The sequence below is a fragment of the Panthera tigris genome, chromosome A2 (genome assembly GCF_018350195.1).
Source record: "Panthera tigris isolate Pti1 chromosome A2, P.tigris_Pti1_mat1.1, whole genome shotgun sequence".
NCBI classification, from domain to species: Eukaryota; Metazoa; Chordata; class Mammalia; order Carnivora; family Felidae; genus Panthera; species Panthera tigris.
This window is the reverse complement of record NC_056661.1, coordinates 35,738,997-35,755,368: the sequence shown is the minus strand read 5'-3', so window position 1 is coordinate 35,755,368 and position 16,372 is coordinate 35,738,997. Positions and strand designations below refer to the sequence as shown.

At 37.7% G+C, this 16,372-nt stretch overlaps 1 long non-coding RNA gene across 2 annotated transcripts in view; it reads right to left on the bottom strand.

Moving 5' to 3' along the window:
* Nucleotides 1-16,372, bottom strand: part of LOC122236704 — a 28,504-nt gene that overhangs the window by 3,965 nt on the left and 8,167 nt on the right. The window lies entirely within an intron of this gene.

Below are 16,372 nucleotides of genomic sequence, written 5' to 3'. Positions count from 1 at the left end.
TGTGGGGATTTTTATGGCTTAAGGTATAGTCATAGAAGTAAATTATTTAAAATCTGAAACAGTCTCTGTTTAGATCAAGGGTGATTTCTGAGATCCAGTTTATGTCACTTAAAATATTTTGTTAACCCTTAGAAGTCTTGAAATGTTTGATTTTTAGACTGTAAATGATTTATTCACTTAGCACTTTTCTCATTTGTTATTTTTTTAAATGTAAGTAAAATCTGAGTCATTTTCTCTTGGTTTAATGATTTTGCAGCAGACGTGTGTCTGCATAGTCTCAGATGCTGTCATGGAGAAATATATTACAGATGAAAAGTGACCCAGATTTTAAATGCATAATGTCACTGAAACACCTACTACTGTAATAACTGATAGATTTTATAAAGAAATGCCAAAAACATCCTTTCTGCACTATTAATTATCCTTGTCCTTTCACAGTCATTGGGGAAAACAGTACTATAACATTTATAGGGGCAACAAGTACGTCTATTTTAGTCTTGCAAAAAGAATGGAAATGGCTGACATGCACTTGTTGGCTAACTTTGAATTTGGACGCTTACCAGAATTATTACTGTCCTACGAGTAAGTAAAAAAGTCACTCTGCTGATGGCACATAAATTTTTGTGATTTTATTGCCTTAAATGCAAATGTGAAAAATCACTTAAAATTACATTTAATTGTGGGCGTGTCAACTGTATGGCAAACTTGAGACCTATACACGTAGCATTCAAGATCATTTAAAACCTAGGGAAATTTGATTAAGTGTAGGGCCCCACATGATGTTTTAGGCATTCTCTGCTGCCTTTAGTATAGGACCCTCCACGGTAAGAACAGAGAGTTTAAAAAGTCAATTTTATGTCACATGAAAGAATGTGTCTTTTGCACACACATCTGATCTTGTCCACCAAATAAGATCAAGTACAAATGACACTGCTTCACCTTGAGATACATTTCTACTACTTTGGGGGGGAATAAATGGTCCATTAGGGAAAATGGTGGGTATTAGAGCTGCCATTCTCATCCATTATTGCTTCAAAGTGTACTTTTTATTGAGTTCAAAAGTTAGTCCTGAAATGAAGCCTACTTGGAGAAGCATTTTAATGTTATCAGCCCTATACCATTCCTGTAAGGAGGTGCATAAGATAGGTTTGCTTTGAATCCTAGAATACATAGAAAACTATTGATGGAGTTGTGAGAACATGATTAATGGCAGCATTAAGCCCTCTGGTTGTGGCACTTGTGATCTCAACACCTGCAGACTTTCAATTCTTAGATCTAAAAACGTGAAGCTGCCCTGCAAGGTTGTAGACTTAGCCTTTGACTCTGCAAAGGCAGCAGCAACCTCCTAGATTTTATAGCTCTTCTTCAGATCCAGATGTGTGGCTCTGAAGTGTATGGACCTCAACTGTATACAGGTAGAACTCCATTCATAAGCTAAATTCAACAAACAGTTAAAGAACCTTCCCAAGACCCCCAAATCATCTACCCTTATACACACAAATCCATTTTTTCTTTTCAACTTGGCAGGTCTTTATGAATATTCCCATTGTATAGAATTTAAGACCCAATAAAATTAAACTTACCCACACTCACATAGTTACTACTAGAAATTTTATGAGAGCTTTTCAGATAACATACTAACCCTGTGTCCTAGGGTGTCAGGGACATGGGTGAGTCTTAGAATCTGGCTAGTAGCTGACCTAGTTTATCAGGGTCCAGCACCACACTGTTTGCCACAGTCTTATAATGTGCCAGTACACTGATAAAAAATTGTACTGCTGGCATTTTTGAATTCGGTGCAAGGAGATGGTCCTTTAAGCCTAAGAAGTCTCAGAACTCACTTCCTCCTATGGACACACCACATCTACAACTAAATGTAGAGCAATTTCTACTGAAGAAGAACCAAAGGTTCATTGAACAGCTTTGGCATAAGCAATGACAGGGGGACCACATAAAGTAGGCTAGGACAGATGGATACATGGTAATGATGGGAACACCAGCACTGATGTGATGATCTGCACTAGGGAGGGCTATCACTGAGAGACCTGTACACACACTCACCTGCCCCAGGCACTGCCATTTAAAATGCAACTACACTGGAAGTGAAGGAAAGCCATTTACAACCCTACAGCATAAACCAGAGTGTGGGAACTCTGAGGTTTTAGGTGCCACCAGGCACTACTGTTTATGTAACCCCCTACCTTCATAGTACCCTGAGCCTGCACCACCCATTCCACCAAGGTGGCCTCAGTGTATGCTCTGGGCCTCCCCTGGCCTATGCTCAAACCAGCCATCCTGCCAGGGCAGCCCTAGCACAGAACACCCAAGAATCCTCTCAGGCCTGCACCACTTGAACCATCCTTCAAGGGTGGCCCCATCAAAGAGCCACCAGGCAGAGTGCCCACTTCTGCTTCAGTTCCAGCTATCCCTCCAGGGACATGCCCTGAGAAGCCCAGCCCATGGTTATAGTTCCAGCTGTCCTGCCAAGGTTGATCCAGTTTACAGCACCCTGGGACCTTGTGGTCCATGTCCACTCCAGCTGCAGTTATCCTGCCAGGGTGGCCCTGGTGCAGCACCACCTGGAGCCCTCCAGCCTGCACCTGATTCAGCTTAGACTGCTCAGTCAAAGCCACCAGGCACAGACAGCATCTACACTGGGGATGCTCCAACGCAAGGTGACTCTTTCAAGATTGGGAGAGAGAGGTGTTCTCCATAATAAGTGTTCACAGATACAAACACAGAAAGTAAAAAAAAAATGAGACTGAGGAATACATTATAAGCCAAAGAACAATATAACCCCTGCCCCCCAAAACTCTAATGAAACAGAGGTAAGTAATTTACCTGATAAAGAATTCAAAGTAATGGTCATAAAGATGCCCATTCAACACACAACTCCAGAGAAGAATGGAAGAACAGAGTGAAAGACTGTTAGTATAAGAATGTAACAAGTCACAAAGTTGAAGAACATAATAACTTGATATGAAAAATATACTAGAGGTAATCAACTACAGATTAGATGATAAAGGTCAGTAATCTGGAAGAGAGAACATTGGAAATTACCCAGTCAGAAGACCTAAAAGAATTAAAAAATGAGACTAGTTGGACCTCTGGGACAACATCCAGCATATTAACATTTACATTATATTGATCCTAGCAGAAGAATAGAGATAAAAGGACTAAAAACCTTTTTTTGAAGAAATAATGGGTGAAAAGTTCGCTAACCTGGGGAAGGAAACCAACATCTGGGTCCAGAAAGCAGTCTCAAAGAAGAACCCAAAGAGATCCAAACCAAAACATAATATAAAAGCAAAAGTAAAGAGAAAACCTTAACACAGCAAGAGAAAAACAAATAGTTGCATATAAGGGAAACCTTGTCAGACTATCAGCTGACTTTTCAGTGGAAACTTTGAGGCCAGAAAGAAGTGGCATACTACATTCAAAGTGCTGAAAGGGAAAACTTAAAACCAAGAATACTCCACCTGGTAAAATTATTATTCAGAATTTAAGGTGAGGTAAAGAGTTTCCCAGAGAACCAAACCAGCTTTACGACAAATGTTAAAGGGTCTTCTTTAAGCAGGAAAAGACTTCACTAGAAATTAGAAAATACATAAAAGAAAAAAATCTCAATGGTAAAATGAAATATATAGTAAACAGTATATCAGCCCCTTGAAAAGTTAGTATAAAGGTTAAATGACAAAAAGTAAAACCAACTCTAACAATAAATAGTTAAGGGAGGTACAAAATAAAATGAAGTAAAATAAGACATCAAAGTATAGAGATTAAAAATGTTGAGTATTGGGACACCTAGGTACCTCAGTTGGTTAAGTGTCTGACTTTGGCTCAGGTCATGATCTTGCAGTTCATGAGTTCAAACCTCACATCTGGCTCACTGCTGGCATTGCAGAGCCCACTTCAGATCCTCTGTCCCTCTCTGTCTCTGCCCCTCCCATGCTTGCACTCTCTCAAAAAAAATGTGGGGTATTAAAATGAATTTGAACTCAAGCAACTACCAGCTTAAAATAGACTGCTACGTATGTAAATCACTATGTTCATCATGATAGCCACAGGCCAAACACCTACAGTAGATATACAAAATATAAAGAGAAAGGAACCCAAACATAACACTAAAAAATACCATCAGGGGCGCCTGGGTGGCCCAGTTGGTTGAGCATCTGACTTCTGCTCAGGTCATGATCTCACAGTTTGTGGGTTCAAGCCCCACATTGGGCTCTGTGCTGACAGCTCAGAGCCTGGAGCCTGCTTCGGATTCTCTGTCCCTCTTTCTCTCTGCTCCTCCCGTGCTCATGCTCTGTCTGTCTGTCTGTCTCTCTCTCTCTCTCTCACACACACACACACACAAGAATAAATAAAACATTAAAATTTTCTTTAAATACCATCAAATCCCAAGGGAAGAGATTGAAAGAAGAAAGGAAGAACTGCAAAAACAACCAGAAAACAACTAACAAAATATCAGTAAGTATATACCTTTTAATAATTACTTTAAAATAAATGGACTAAATGCTCCAATCAAAAGGCATGAAGTGGCAAAATGGATAAAATCAAAACAAAACCTATCAATATGCTGCCTACAAGAGACTCACTTCAGATTTACAGACATACACAGACTCAAAAAGACGGATAAGGGATTCCAAGGAAAGGGAAATAGAAAGAAAGCTAGAGTAGCAATACTTCTATCAGACAAAGCAGAGTTTAAAACAAAAACCATAACAAAAGACAAAGAAGGGCAATATATAATGATAAAGGAGTCAATCCAAGAAAAGGATATAACATTTATATATTTATGTACCCAACATAATACATATTTTAAATATAAAAAGCAAATGTTAACAGACATAAAGGGAGAAATTGAGAGTAATAAAGGAATAGTAAGGGACTTTAACACTCCACTTACTTCGATGTAGAGATCATCTAGACAGAATCAATAAGGAAACATTGGCCTTCATTGATACGTTAGATCAGATGGACTTAATAGATATATATAGAACATTCCATCCCCAAACAGCAGAAGACACATTCTATTCGAGTGCATATGGACATTCTCCAGGACAGAGTGCATATTACACCACAAAACAACTCTCAATGAATTTAAGATTTAAAAAAAGGTCACTTATTCTAATCACTTTTTTAGTTTCTATGAAACTAGAAATCAATTACAACAAGAAAAAGTAGGGAAAACGCACAAACACATGGACACTAATATGTTATTAAACAACCAAAAGGTCAATGAAGAAATCAAAGAGGAAATTAAAAAATAACTTGACACAACTAAAAATGGAAACACGGCTTTCTTAAGTGTATGGGATACAGCATAAGCAATTCTAAGAGAGAAGTTCATAGTGATGCAGGTGTACCTCAACAAACAAGAAAAATCCCAAATAAACAATCTAACTTTATGCCTAAAAGAACTAGAAAAAGAGGAAACAAAAGCCTAAGTTAGTAGAAGGAAGGAAATAATAAAGATCAAAATGAGAATAAGTGAAAGAGACCAAAAACATACTAAGAAAAGATCAACAGACCAAATGGGTTCTTTGAAAAGATATACAAAATGAATAAACCTCTAGCCAGACTAATCAAGAGGAAAAAAAAAAAGGTTGAGGGCCAAGATATTTCAGAAATGAAAGAGAAGTCGCAACTACCACCACAGATAAGAGTGAAAGAGATTACTACAATTTTTTGCCATAAACTGAAAAACCTAGAAGAAATAGACAAATTCCTTGAAACATACAACTTTCCAAGACTGAATCATGAATACTCTCTGAACAGATTGATTACAGGTAATGAAATTGAATTAGTAATTTAAGAACCCCTCAAAACCAAATGTCCACTACCAGTTGAGTTCTACCAAATATTTAAAGCCATTCAATTAGCAATTTAAGAACTTGCTAAAACCCAAAGTCTAGTACAGTTGAGTTCTACCAAATATTTAAAGAAGACTTAATATCTATCGTCATTTTTTTCAAAAATTTGAGAGAAAAGAATGTTTCCAAATTCATTTAATGAGGCCAGCATTTCCTGATACCAAATCCAGACAATGACACTCCAAGAAAAGAAAATCACAGACCAATATCCCTGATGAACAAAGATGGAAAAATTCTCAACATAATATTAAACAAACTGAATTCAAAATGCACTGACAGGATAATACACCATAATCAAGTGGGATTTATTCCAGTGATGCAAGAATGATTCAATGTGTGAAAATCAATTAGCATGATACACCACATTAATGAAGCAAAGGATACAAATCAATTGATCATCTAAAAAGCATTTAACAGAATTCAACAAAGCAGGTAAGGAAGAAATTTGGCTCAATAATAAAGGTCATATGTGAAAACTGACAGCTAACATCATACTTAATGGTAAAAAGCTGAAGCTTTTCTCTAGGATCAGGAACAAGAAAAGCATATCCACTCTTGCCATTTTTATTCAATATATAATTAGAAGTTTTTGCCATGGAAATAAGAAAAAGGAAGCATCCAAATCAGAAAGAAAGTAGTAAAGGTGTCTGCAGATGCCATGATACTGTTTATTAAAAAACCCGAAAGGCTTCACCAAAAAACAATCAGAATAAATGAATTGTGTGAAGTGATCAGATACAAAGTAACATACAGAAATAGGTTTTGTTTAAATACACTAATAATGAAACAGGAAGCTTAAAAAAAATACCACTTACAATTGGATCACAACAAACAAAATACCTAGGAATAAATTTAACCAAGGAGGTTCAGAAACTGTACTCTGAAAACTCTAAGACATTAATGAAAGAAATTGAAAATGACACAAATGGAACAATAATCTGTGCTCATGAATTGGAAGAATTAATATTAAATGTCCATATGACCCAATACAATCCCTATCAAAGTCCCAATGATTTTTTTTTTCACAAAACTGGAACAAAGAATGCTAAAATTTGTACAGAATCACTAAGGACCCTGATAGCAAAACAATTCTGAGAAAGAACTAAGCTTTAGGTACCATGCTCCCTGATTTCAAACTATATTACAAAGCTATAGCGATCAAAACAGTGTGGTGTGGACATTAAAATAGACATGTAGGTCAATGGAATAGAATGGAGTCCCCCTCTCTCTACCAAAAGACCTCAATATATGTATGATCAAGAATGACAAAGGAGGCAAGAATATACAATGGAGAAAAGACAGTCTCTTCAATAAGTGGTGCTGGGAAAATTGGACAGCTACATGCAAAAGAATAAAACTAGACTACTATTTTATACCATTATACAAAAATAAAATCAAAATGGATTAAAGACAAATATAAGAAACCAAGAATTTTATGAAACCATGAAAATTCTAGAAGAAAACACAAGCAGTAAGTTGTTTGACATTAGTCTTACTAATATGTTTTTGGACCAGTTGCTTCAAGCAAGGACAACAAAAGCTAAAATATATATAAAAATATATGAAGCTTTTGCACAGCAAAGGAAACCATCAAGAAAATGGAAGGACAACCTACAGAATAGGAGACAATATTTGCAAACCACAAGTCTGATAAAGGGTTACTATCCTTAAGAAATAAGGAACTCAGACAACTTAATAGCAGAAATACAAATAATCCAATTTAAAAAAGAGCAGACGACCTGAATAGATGACATACAGATGGCCAACAAGCACATGAACCTCAACATGAATCATTATCAGGCGTATGCAATGGAAGGCACAAGGAGATATCATCTCATACCTGTCAAATGGCTATTATCCAGAAGACAAGAGGGGCACCTGGGTGACTCAGTCGGTTAAGTGTCTGTTGTTTTCAGCTCAGGTCATGATCTCATGGTTTGTGAGTTCCAGCCCCACATCGGGTTCTGCACTGACAGTACGGAGCCTGTTTAGGATTCTCTCTGCCCCTCCCAAGCTAGCGCTCTGTCTTTCTCAAAATAATGATAAAAAAAATAACAACTGTTGGTGAGGACGTGGAAAAAAGAGAAACCTTGTGCACTGTTGGTGGGAATGCGAATTGGTACACCCACTATGGAAAATAGTATGGTGGTTTACCAAAAAATTAAAAACAGAACTACCATATAATCCAGCAATCCACTTCTAAGTATTTTTTCAAAGAAAATGAAAACAGAAGAAGAGATATGTGCACCACTTTGTTCATTGCAGCATTACAATAGCCGAAATATGGAACCAACCGGACTGTCCACGGATACATGAGTGGATAAAGAAGATGTGGTATGCTTGTATACAATATTACTCAGCCATGAAAAAAAATGAAATCTTGCCATTTGTGACACCACGGATTAACCTAGAAGGTATTAGGCTAAGTGAAATAAGTCAGAAAAAAATAAGTATCATGATTTCACATCCATGTTCATTCTAAAAAACAAATGAACAAATAAAACAAAACAGAAACAGACTCGTAGGAAATAAGCTGTTGGCTACCAGAGGGGTGGAGGGATTGAGAGGTTGGCAAAATAGGTGAAGGGGATTAAGGAGTAGAAGCTTCCACTTTTAATTTAAAGGAAGTCATGTATATAGTCAATAAGATCATACTCACTTTGTATGGTGACACGTGGTAACTAGAATTATCGTGGGGATCATTTTGCAACTTCTAACAATATTGAATTACAATGATACACACCTGAAACACAGGCTATTGTATGTCAACTGTACTTCGATTAAAATTATTAAAATAAAATAGGGTGAAATATTCATTAGCAAATGTCTACTTGAGTTTAAAACAGTGACTGTGGTCTCTTTTACTTATTGAAGGGACACTATGGGACTTAGGTAATATAGAACAAAAACTGAAAACTTCCAACTACTATCCAGTAGTTGGACTTAGACTATAACCAGCTAAAATTTTATAGATACCACTGTGTAAACTGGCAGAAAACCACCCTTCTCCATGTAATCTTTAGTCAGAGGCTGCAGGCAGGCAGGTATCTGCAGCCCCAGCATGTTTCATGGCTTCCCAAGGTTTTTTCTCAAGATGATGCAGTAACACTGAGTCCCTACTCCTCCACAGCTGTTGGATGGATGAAGACAGTGGCCCCTTTGACATGTGCTCCCTACTTAATCCAACCCCATGACTTGGTCTGCTTCCCTCAGCTGAATTGTTGCCCATACTAAGGAATTTCTGGAAAAAAAAATTGTTGATGCACAGACTGGGTATTGACTCCTGAAAGTGTCAATGGAAACAACCTTACCAAAATGACTAGTTCACAGACAAGTTTCCCAAGATTGGAAGAAATTTCTGCACAAAAATCTTTGTCAAGCGCTATTAAGGACACTGACTGGTGATGAATCCAACGCTAACTAACTTTACCATTTAGGGTGTTCGTGAAATAGGCCAGGCATTATTAAGGGTTGTACCTAAAAGCATGTGGATTCTTCTGTAGGGGTTGGGCAACTGCAGCCTGTAGGGTCAAAATCAGCATGGCTATTGTTGTAAATAAAGATTTATTGGAACACAGCCATGGCATTTGTTCATGTATCATCTCTGGCTGTTTTTGCACTAAAACAGCAGAGTCACATGGTTGTTACAGACAACCATGGTCCACAAAGCCTAAAATACTTGGTCTTTGGACCTTTACAGAAACATTTCTTAGTTCCTGTTCAATACAAAGGAAGTACATGATTTTTTTGGTTTTTTGTTTGTTTTGTTTGTTTTTTAAGGAGTTCATTCCAACATGTTGTACAAGATAATGGCAAAGAGTTCAGGTGCTGAAGGCAAACAAAACAAAGTTTGATTATCATACCTTTTTCAGCTATTTTAAGTTTCAATTTCTTTACCTATAAAATGGTTATAATAATAAACACACCTCACAGGAAATGTTAAAAAGCATTTCGTATCACAACATGCTTAGCATGTTGATTAACAAATAGTTCTTGATGAAGGTGTTTCTCTTTTATGAGTAATTTGTAGCCCACATAGTGGCCTCATACAAAAAAAGACTGAAACAGCCAGTCCTCACTTCAAGGTTCAAGGAACCTAAGGTTTAAGCAGACATAACCGACAGAAAATTAGGACCAAGTAAGAATAGATGTTCAAGTGTGTTCCCTTTGTTTCCAAGTCCGTTGGAACTTTGAGAAAGATCAAGGACAAATGTGGAAAACAATTCAAAGAGCATTGCTTTCCCTTGACCTTGGCTGTCAATTAGGTAGGATATGGAAAAGACTTGTGCTTTCTTCGTGGACAGGTCAATGTCTTGGACCTGTAGTACTACTCTGGTAGAAGCTGAAGCACTGCTAGGCAGAAGGATGTGGCACACAGGTACCTTGATTTGAATCTGCCACCTGAGATGGCAAATACAGCCCATACATACAAACAGCGTTCTTTCAAGTTCATCTTCCAGTAATCTTGTAAACACAAAGTTTGAACAAAAGAGCTCTGTAAATAATTGATGAACAGTTACTGAAGCATGTTGGGCAGTCTTTGTGGTATTGATTTTGGACTGTGAACAAAGCAGACCTCTGCAAGCCCAGACTTTAGTCCCTTTCTCTCCTTTTTGGTGCTATCAATATTCATAGCCTGCTCACATGTTGGGAATGTGAAATGATGCTTCTTTCATGTTGCTCATTTGGGCCTTTGCTCTCTGTGGATAGGGTCTCTGACCCATCCTTTAATTATCAGCTTTGATCCCCTTAATGAGGCGTTATCAAAATAGTTCAGGACACTGAATTATTAATTGAATAACTGTAATTAACGATCAAGGAATGGAAGCAAGCAAATGAACTTTGGTCTTCTACTTCCAAATTCGAAATCCTACTCTCGGTAGTTCAGCTCGGGTCTCGGAACTTCTCTGCCCTCTTTTTGAATTGCATCTTCACCCTTACTTTGTTACATATATTAAGTTCAACATTTGGTGTTTTATAGACCATTCACAGACATCATAGAAAATAAAATCATGTCCTTGCAATTTTAGCATTGCAGTAACTGAAAAGAAAACATAAAAAATAATCCATCATTTTTCTCTCAAACTCTCTCACACACAAATCAATAGAGCAGAATGCTTAGGTCAGCTCAGTGGGGGCATGGGTTGAAATAGGAATCAGGACAATACTTTGGAATATTTAAATATTTATGAGTGCTGTATATCTCACAGAGGACTGAAACAGATTCTTAATGCCACAGTAAAGAAACTGGAGTAAAACCATCAAGTCTCAGCTTGAGAAAAAGTTAGTGACAACTCTTGAAACTGTCACAATCAGAAAAACTGGTATTGGATGCTGCCATATGCTATCGCAATCACTGTCTTTCCTGATTCGCCAGTAGAGCACAAAGAATGGCAATAGGGAAGGGGATCTCTAAAACATGCTGTGTCTGACATTCTCAAGGGAAAGGGACTTTGTCGAAAATCAGTACAGATGACTCTGTTCTGGTGATGTAGGCACTTGGGCTGTGGTGAGAGGAAAATAGAAATTTGAGTGTGTTTTTGGAAGGCTCTTATTTCACTTCTGGTCAGACAAAAAAGTAGTGTAGAAGGTCTTCTTCACTTGTTACTCCATTCTTCTGGTGGTTTAAAGAGCTATATTCATTTCTCTTTTCCCTCCTGACATCTCAAATGCAAGAAGGGGTGAGAGGTGGGAAAAAGGTTTTTTCAGGCTCAGGGTAGGGCCTGGAAGCTGTCCATTTTCAATAGGAAAATAATTGTAAAAACTGATAGATTTGACTACATAAAAAGACAAATCTTTCACATGGCAGAATTCTGTAAACCAATCTAAAACTCAGACTAGAAATCCTATTTAAGCTTATATGTCAGGCAAAATTTTAGTAGCCATACATACAAAATTTTTACAAACCAGGAAGCAAAATATGAACACCTGAAGAGTGAAGTTAATAGACAGTATAATAATTCATAAAAGAAATACTAAAATGACAATGGTTTGCAATTTTTGATAAATAGTTGAGACCCAACAGCCTTTCATGTATCAGTTTGGACAATATTAAAAAGAAAGAACATTTAACAAGGGTTGCAGGGGTGCAGTGATATACTGTTGCATATCAAGAGGCCTAGCGGTATAATACCTCTTGACTCAAGATTTCTACTTAGAGGAATTTAAGGCATCAAAAGGCCAAGTGGCATGAGCAAGAATATGTCACAGAATTGTTCCTAACAGCAAAAATCAGAAATCCTACATAATTACCAAACGGAGCTATACTTTTGGTTCTGGGCAAGATGCATTCCATTTTACTTCTGCAAATTGCAACAAAAATCCCTGGACAAAACACATAAGTCACTTAGCCGAGCACTCAAAGATAGAGGAAGGTCAGACCTGCTAGGCACATTGGGACTCAAAGAACAACCTAACAGTAAGGTACTGGGTTCCTTTACTTCCTTTGTTTCCCTTTTTCCTCTCGTTCCCTTCTCCCTCATTTGCTTCCTTCCTGTCTCCCTTCCTTCCTTGTGTCCTGTGTGTCCTGACTGAGGCACTGGAGAGGCCTTCAACCCAGAAATGCCAAAGAGGTCAGACAAAAATAGGCCCCCTAAAAAACTTACCTTCTTTTTGTGCAAACAGCTGGGAAGGGAGCAATTCCACAATGCATAGATCTTTAATCCTATCTACCTTTTTTAATAAGTTGATTGATTTATTTTGAGAGAGAGAGTGTGTGTTTGAGCGAGAGTGGGGGAGGGGCAGAGAGACAGGGGGAGAGAGAAGGGTCTCAAGCAGGCTCCACACTGTCAGTGCAGAGCCTGATGCAGGGCTCAAACTTACCAACCACTAGATCATGACCTGAGCTGAAATCAAGAGTCAGATGCTTAATTGAGCCAGTTAGGTGCCCTATTCCTATCTACCTATCTTGAGTGAGCACCGTACGAACCATGTGCAGCCATACACATCCCCACCCAGGGCTGAGAATACTACAGTTGATGACATTTTGTCATCAACATACAAGTAAAATAGAAGGAAATAGCCCTGCAAAGGCTTTATAGCTAAATTGACATTTGAACCACCACCCACAAGAGTGACCCAAGACATACATTTTGAACATAATAGGTTGACCAGCCATCAAAACAGAAGATTTTTTTTTAATTTTTTTTTCAATATATGAAATTTATTGTCAAATTGGTTTCCATACAACACCCAGTGCTCATCCCAAAAGGTGCCCTCCTCAATACCCATCACCCAGAAGATTTAAATGGGACCTAGAGTTTGATAACATAATATTCAAAATGTCCAGGATGCAGACCAAAGTTACTCATCAGTAACAGGAAAATCTTAACTCAAATAAAAAACTATCATTAGCAGATGCCAACAATGACAAAGTTACTGCAATTTTCAGACAAGGATTTTCTAGCAAGTGCCATAAAAATGGTCCAAGAGGCAATTATGACACTCTTGAAACAAAAAATAAACTATCTCAACAACAAAATGGAAGATGTAAAGAAGAACTAAATGGAAATTTTATAATTTTTTCATGCTTATTTTTGAGAGAGAGAGAGAGGAGAGAGGGAGGGAGGGCAGGGAAGGCAGGGAGAGAGAGGGACAAAGAGTCCAAAGGAGGCTCCAGGCTCTGAGCTGTCAGCACAGAGCCCAACATGGGGCTTGAACCCATGAATGTTGAGATCATGACCTGAGCCTAAGTTGGATGTTTAACTGACCGAACCACCCAGGCGCCCCAGAACTAAACTGAAATTTTAGAACTGAAAAGTACAGTAAGTGAAATTTTAAAAAAACTTCCATGGATGGGTTTCATAGCAGAAATGAAATGAGATAGGAAAAAAAAAATCAGTAAACACGCAGATAGACCAATCAAAATCACCCGGTCTGAGCCACAGAGAGCAAACAGACTGAAATAAACTGAGCCTCAGGGGCCTGTGATAAAATAATGAGATTTAATAATCATCTCCTCAAAGCCCCACAAGGAGAGGAGAAAGACTATGGTGCTCAAAAAAGTGGCTAAAGACCTCCCAAATTTGGCAAAACATATAAACCTACAAATTCGAGGATGCATGTACAAACTTAAGTTTTCACTTCTCCGGGATAAAGACCCAGGAATACAGTTAGTGGGTTGTATGGTAAGTGGATGTTTATAAGAAAGATTGCCAAATGTTTTCAGAATTGTGGTACCATTTTACATTCCAACAGCAATGTGTGAGGGATCCAGTTACTCAACATCCTCACCAGCAATGTACAGGTGATTATTGTTATTCATGGTAGTTATTATCTATAAAGTCACCATGAGCACTAAATTAATGAATACTGAATCATTGTTCCTATAGCTTATACAAGCTTCTGTTCCTGCAGGCCTCTGGTCACATTTTCATCAACCAATCAACAGAGTACCTTATTTTATATGTGTTTCTGTTTAAAGACACCTTATCTAATACAATAATGTTGACTAACATTGAACTCCTGGACAAAAGCCCTAAAACTCATGATGGAACAAAGCCTATTTAACACGTGTATTTTCTCCAGGGTAAATTGCAGCCTTCTTATGCTTAGAAACACTAGCCAGCACTCAGCACTACCCTTGGAGTCCATCTCAAATGGTGCAGTGACCACAAAAGCTCAGAAATGCAAGAGAATGTGGAGCTAAGGAGACTGCCTAAAGAATCTCATTTACACTATGGGAGCTGAAACAAAAAGGCAGTGTCCCTGTACTTAACATCAACTGCAGACATTTGTATTGGATGACCCAAATTTTTATTGCTCTATGTAGGCACCTGTCCAAATGACTGTGAAAGCTCTCTGAGTATTGATTTTGGGGTTACAAATAAATTTCAGCAAGTAGACAAATTCACAAATAACCCATGAATAAATAAGGACAAATTGTACCACCATCAATATTCTGGTTTCAACACTGTGCATAAGGTACACGTAAACTACTCATTTTCTAACTTCTTGTGAGTCTTAAAATATTTCAAAATAAAACCGTATTGTAAGGAGGTGTGGCTAAATATGTTATCATATCTCGAAGCAATAAAGTATTATAGAACCATTAAAAGAGTACTGATTTATTTCTTGTATAATCCCATTCAGTTAAAATATACACATAGATCTCATATATAAAATGTTAAGAGGGAGGACATTGTGTAGTTTTAACTTCTTCTTTCTCAATGTCCTTTTTTGAGACAGGTTCGCTAACATGTTTAATCTCCAACTGGGCTCCCTTCAGATATTCCCTTGGCTCCCTTGGTCATTCTAACTTAAACTGAATTATTATTCCACAGCAAGGAAGAGAATCCAGATAGCTAGAAGTGACATCTTGTTTAAGTGTCAAAACTCTCTAAGATGATCACTCTTTCGACTTGATCTCTTATAAAAGTCCCACCAACCCAGAGATGTCATCTATCAGAATGTTTGGAGTGTTGTGTAGCCTTCGGAATTCATCTATTGCCTTTCTGTCTGATCCTCCAGATTCTAGGTTTTGATACAAGTCTAGAAATCTTTGGATCCATTGTACAGAAATTGCTAGAAAAAGAAAGGAAACTGATGTTAACAAGCACCCACAATGACTGAGGCAGATGAACAGAATAAGTCTTAGAAAAAAACTGAAAAGCCACTGTGAATACTCAGAGATGTTAAGTATCAGAGCCTGTCATGTTCCTACTAACCTTTTTCAGAGGACTGTAATTTGAGTCAATGTTAGTGAATAATAATGTCAGAAACCCCAACTCATTCTCATGGCTTCAAAGGCTTCAAGTACCCCCAGAGAAGGCAATGTAAAAACGAAGCTATATCAGGGTGGTGATACTAAAAATCAAAAGGAAAGAGATTTGGAGCCTAATGCTATAATTAATTTTGTAATTACATAAGACTGTCCAGAACTGGGAATTTGAGTTCTTAGAAAGTAAATAAATTTAAATGAGAATTACTTAACTAAAAATTTGATAAGACACTAATTGATTTTAGTAAAAAGACATTACGCGAAGTATAGTCAGCAAGACTGGTAAAATAAGGAAGTACGTGCCTTGGAGTTTAATGGAACTTCATCCCAATTGCCAAGACGCTGTCTCAGCAGAAAACAGGAGCCCACAGGATGCTATTAGATAGGAAGAGGTTGTTTTCATGGCTAAAAGGAAGAGTAGGCAGGGCCTGGGGGGAAATCTCTTCTGGTTATGCAGCTCTGCATGTGATAACCAAATGCCTCTGGCAAAAAACACAAGATTTCCTTGGCCAGTCCAAGGTTTCTTCAGGTTAGAGAAAGGTATCTCTTCAATCTGGGCCACTTAGTCCAGAAGAACAATGATGAAATTAAGGCCTGAGAGAAGAAGAGGCATATCTTCATTTGGTCTCCAGTGAAGCCACATATATTTTTCAATAAGTATCCTCATTCTACTTTGTCACAATCTAACAAAAGAGAATTCCCTTTAAGTTTCTGTCTAAAAAGTTCTCTTTGTCAGAAAGATAGCAAGTATTGTGTTATCACGAGCAATATCAAA